Source organism: Portunus trituberculatus, chromosome 44, assembly GCF_017591435.1.
Source record: "Portunus trituberculatus isolate SZX2019 chromosome 44, ASM1759143v1, whole genome shotgun sequence".
NCBI classification, from domain to species: Eukaryota; Metazoa; Arthropoda; class Malacostraca; order Decapoda; family Portunidae; genus Portunus; species Portunus trituberculatus.
In genome coordinates, this window is record NC_059298.1 from 6139554 (window position 1) to 6145553 (window position 6000).

The 6000-nt window shown below is 38.1% G+C and overlaps 1 protein-coding gene across 1 annotated transcript in view; it reads right to left on the bottom strand.

Annotated features, from left to right (window-relative positions):
- Window positions 1–6000, bottom strand: part of LOC123519095 — a 76474-nt gene that overhangs the window by 8531 nt on the left and 61943 nt on the right.

The window sequence follows — 6000 nt, forward strand, 5'->3', positions numbered from 1 at the left end:
ACCTGTCTGTTTTATGTAAAGAATGCAAGTAATTTGCCAACAGCTTTATATAGTTTCACATATCGAACTTCTGAGATACGGAAAATATGAGAGAGAGAGAGAGAGAGAGAGAGAGAGAGAGAGAGAGAGAGAGAGAGAGAGAGAGAGAGAGAGAGAGAGAGAGAGAGAGAGAGAGAGAGAGAGAAAGCCACATTCCAATCCACATTCCTTTCATTCTCCTTCACATCAGTATCTTAGCCGAGGAAACCGTCTCACTTAAACGGTGACCTTAAGCTTATGTGCCCTGTTGCCCGCTACAACCTCTTCCATTTGAAAACTGTGCCTTTCCATCCTTACCATTAATGATATATGAGTAAAATGTTGCCATTATCTATGTAATGAAAAACTTTTATTTATATGAAATTAATCATTATTTATATAATAGTCAATTTATGTTATTATCATTCATTCTTTTTCAAGTAAACTTTCGAACTTCCTGCCTGTTTCAAAATTTCCTCCTTTTTATAATCAGAATTCTTTCAATAGGAGATGTTTCAAGACAGTAATTCATCAATTAGTGATCGTTTATGATCTCTTTCTGAAGACTTGTCCCTTAGTGTTATTTTTTTTTTCTGTACTTTTGTTGCCTCTTTGACGGTGACCATCTTACATAGAAAAGAAAGAAAAAAAAAAAACCCACAAAACTGACGCAATAGTTTCAACTTTTCTTTTTATATATGTATTTTTTAATTAACATAAATGCACTTAAATTTGAGTAGCCAGTGAACCTTCAAGATTAGTATTACAAATGAATTAATCAACAAGAGTGATAAAACACAAGCAGCAGGAAGAGAAGGGTTTGTCTAATGTTCGGTTCAGCGGCCAATTCTTTGTTTGTGTGAATGCTCCTACTACCGGTGTTACGTTGTACATCAGCGCGTCATATTCAGTAGAGCCATATGTTTGATTTTTAAAACCCTTATGAAAGCAACAAACAACAGAGTTTTTTTTTGTCATATTGAATAAATAATCCATCTTAGTTACTTCATGTTATCGACATCACCGCTGGCTTTTTCCTTAAATGATTGAAATTACTCGATCAGTCGCACACATAAGACCATATCGATCAATTTAGACCAACCTCTCCATAAAAACCCAACTTTCTTTATAGACCAGTACACAATTATTATTGAAGTTGGACACATCTCATCGTCTAGCTCTCTAGATGTTCCAAGAACCTTTGTCCTATACCTCCTTTTTTTTTTTTTTTTTAAGAAACTGACATTAACGACAACCGCCAGGGGAAATCCGCGATACGTTTATCTTTCATATACTACTTGGCTTGCAGCTTTTCGGGTGTTGTAGAGTCATTGCTGGAATGCCGTTATTTGCATGCACGACCATTTTAACATCAACTGTAACTATTACATTTGACACACGCAAAAAAAAAAAAAAAAATAAATAAATAAATAAATAAATAACACAGTATATTGTCTAACACTCTTGATTCCATCACCATCCTTCAGCATCCCCTCCCAATTCCTCAAGCGTGAAGGACAGACGCACTCTTGCCTCTCTGCTGGACGAGGATGGAGAAGCTCAAACTGGTTGTAAGATGCTAGTCTGCACGCACGCACGCGTATAAGTGTGTGTGTGTGTGTGTGTGTGTGTGTGTGTGTGTGTGTGTGTGTGTGTGTGTGTGTGTGTGGCTGCATAGGCAAATTAGGTAGCTTTTCTTTTTGTTGTGTTGGTACAGTATTCTATAAGAGGTACCCACCCATCCACTTAGCCACCGACTCACCCACACACACACACACACACACACACACACACACACACACACACACACACGTGTATATATATATATATATATATATATATATATATATATATATATATATATATATATATATATATATATATATATATATATATATATATATATATATATATATATATATATATATATATATATATATATATATATATATATATATATATATATATATATATATATATATATATAATGTTCGAGTGTATGTATGTTTGTAAATAGATATTAGTTACTATTACGGTTGGCTTCTGTGGTCATCGGTATGTTGGGAAGTACTAATATGCTTCAACATTCCCTTATACTTAGTATATGATGTCAAATGCCATGTAATGTCAACAGAATATGAATTGCCATGATAGACAAGCAGGAATTTGCTAAATTTAATAACACTAAAGCAAGTATCGCTACAATCACTACTATTCACGAAAGGCCTCACCGTAACGCATACTATCGTATACTATACTACTACCACTACCTCCATCGTAACACCTACTATCGTATACTGTACTACTACCACTAGTATAGTAGTAGTGATAGTAGTATAGTATACTACTATCACTACCTCCATCATAATCATCATATTACCTTTACTATCACCGCCATATTGGCATTGCTATTTTCAGTAGCTTAATCATCATCCTTATCACCACTATGCACCTCTACCATCATCATACAGTACCACTACTACTGCTAGCGGTGGCTCTTTGGTTAGTACACTAATGGCACTGTGGTGATGTTAAAGTCAGTAATGAAGGAATTTTTTTTGTCCTCGTCTTGAAACGTTAGATGGAAAGAAAAAGAGATAGAAGAATTAAATGGAGTCAGTAATTAGGTTATTATTACTAAGTCATTAGAAAATCTTAAAGTAATACTAGAAAAAAAATAATGGATGGGTGTGATAACAAAAACATGTTGGTATGTGTCAGAAACAGGGACTGCCATGTGTAGGTTTGATGGCTTCTCGCAGATTCTCTTATGTTCTTATATTCTTGTCAGAATAAATCGTAAAGAGTGGCTAAGTAAAATCATATCTACTGTGAATTACTGTCACTCTTGTATGACGCTGCTGCAACTCCATGGATTCTTTTAAAGGGATTATTGTAATGAATTTATCTTATTGCATTTCATTATTTTTAAGATAAATTGAACTTTGATATGACTACCGTTTAAAGAATCACATTTTGGGAATTTTATTTTTTTCTGAATTTCAAGTTATGCCATTAAATGAAAAACAGTGGAAAGTCATGGTTATCCGATGTGCAAAATTGCCTATTCTCTCGATGGTGCATCTTTTTTCGTGTTGTGTTGAGGAACTTATTATTCATATATAACGTCATGATATTTCCCTGATAAAGATGCGGTCAAGTTGGGACACACGAGCCAGTATGGTGGAAAGGAGACATTAAAAAAGAATGCAGTGAGGAAAATACACATTAAAGTATTTGAAATGTATAATACCTGAAACTCCAAACTAAAACTGTTCTTGTTGCTTCGGTTACTCCAGCTACAGCTCCAGTCGCTGCCTTCATAGAATCCGCTGCTGTAACTATCACGCAACTTCTTTTCATCATCGTCATCGAAATTTGTCAGTTCATCAAAGTCAAACGAAAAATGATAATCCTCGTTGACTAAGCAAATACGTTCATCAATTTGTGTCTTTCTGTGTATGGCTCCTTTAGAGGGTCTTCTGTTGTTGTGTCTGTAGATTACACATTCGAATTCTATTGGAGATGGGGGTTTATTATCATGTCGTCTCTCTTGATAACTTCCAAACACGGCAGACCTCAGTTGCTGCAACTCTAGGGAGATGATAACGGGGTGCATAGTGGTCAGACCACTTTCTTGAGGTAGTAATCGTGCACTACATTAATTATTGTTTCGTTTACTTGAAAATTCACACACTTTTTCTTACATTTTGTAGTACATTATATACACCTTTTGTTAAAACTGATACCGTCTTTAACCATTAACAGAAATGTACTTTAAAGTAAGGCACAATAAATCGTCCTTCCACACCGACGTCCAAAGACCAACTAGTTGCTATCACCGACACAGTTGTCATGGGCAACGTAATTCAAGTGTGCTCATCCGGTCCATTAGTTACCAGTGTTGTAAAGACTTTCTTTTAAGAAAGCTCAAACAGAACATTTTTAACATCATAGATTCACTTATTAAAGTCTAATGGCCTGTGTTGATTTTGTGTGTGTGTGTGTGTGTGTGTGTGTGTGTGTGTGTGTGTGTGTGTGTGTGTGTGTAATTCACCTCGGTCGCCTGCTGGTCACCCAGCCAGTCTTTCCCATCACGGAGCGAGCTCAGACCTCATAGACCGATCTTTGGGTATGACTGAAACCACATCACACACAACACACACCGGGAAAATGAGGCCACATCTCCTCGAGTTACATCCTGTACTTATTTACTGCTAGATGAACAGGGGTTACACGTTAAGAGGCTTGCCCATTTGCCTCGCCGCATTCCGGGACTCGAACCCGGCCCTCTCGATTGTGAGTCGTGCGTGCTAACCACTACACTACGCAGTGTGTGTGTGTGTGTGTGTGTGTGTGTGTGTGTGTGTGTGTGTGTGTGTGTGTGGACGCGCGCAAGCAACTGCTTTTAACTAGTAAGCAAACACACACACACACACACACACACACACACACACACACACACACACACACACACACACAGATAGAAAGTTAGATAGATAGATAGTTTATTGACCACAGTGTACAAGAATATCAATCATAATTTTCAAAAACAATTGTAACCCCTTCCCCCAAAAAAAGGAAAACATCACCAAAAATATTCTATCGTCCAATACACAACCCCCCATTCCGACAAGTACAGTATTGTCTTACACACACGACTTCCTGACAACCTCGTGACATTAGCGGTCCGGATGAACTTTCAGCCTATGGCACGTTGCTTTCTGTGAACCACATTCTGCTTGTCAAGAATGCCCTCAAGTAGTCAATTTATTTTTTGTTCGTATAGTCTGTCTTATCTTATCAAACACACACACACACACACACACACACACACACACACACACACACACACACACACACACACACACACACACACACACTCTCTCTCTCTCTCTCTCTCTCTCTCTCTCTCTCTCTCTCTCTCTCTCTCTCTCTCTCTCTCTCTCTCTCTCTCTGTCCTGCAATTGATTTTTTTTGTGAGAGAAGAATAACAAAAACATGAACCAATGGAAAACAAACACAACAAAGCAAATTAAGTTAAGTAGGAAGCACATCCTTTTGTGTTACCGTGTTCCTGCGTACCTGTGTCTTCTTTAAACCTTGCTTTTACTTGGAAACGTATGTACCGGAAGCAAAATGCTGTTCTCTGTTTCAGTGTATTTCGGTTGCAATGTCTGCCTTTTAGATGAAGGCCTCATGGCATAGCTAGCGTTTGTATGTACTAAGCTGTTTATAAAGTCATCACCAGTGTTGCATGTTTCTTTGGTCCTTTTCTTCTTTATGGTAAAGTATCTTATTCCTGTTACCATGCTAAATACTGTAGCTACATGTGGTCAGCTGGTGAATGCGTACTAGTGTTGCTCGCTGCATGCTATCTTGTCTCAGGGCAAAATACTCGGACATTTGGAAGTACTTTGATGAGACTGTGAGTTCTAATTTAGAGTGTTTTATTGTTTTTAAAGATATTAAGACGTAGATAAATATAATAATCTCGTAAATGAGTGTTTTATTAATCTGCCATTTACCTTCTGAGTATCAGGAATAACGTGTAGTTAGGGAACTCCACACACACACACACACACACACACACACACACACACACACACACACACACACACACACACGTAGGTGCGTGATGTAATCGAGGGGCTGTGGCCGTGCAGACCCGATGTATGGTGTGGTCTCGGTCTTACCCCGAAGATCGTTCAGTATGAGCTCTGAAATCTTTCTATAGGGGAAAGGCTGGCTCGGTGACCGGCAGGCGACCGTGGTGAATTACACACACACACACACACACACACACACACACACACACACACACACACACACACACACACACACACACACTCAGTAGTGGTAGTCATAGTAGCAGTACTCAGTTACCGCAACATGATACAAGATTAGAGTCCACCATCTGGAATGCAGTCTTTATGTAATGCGTCAGCTACTGGTACACTACCGCTTATTGGGTACAGTGAG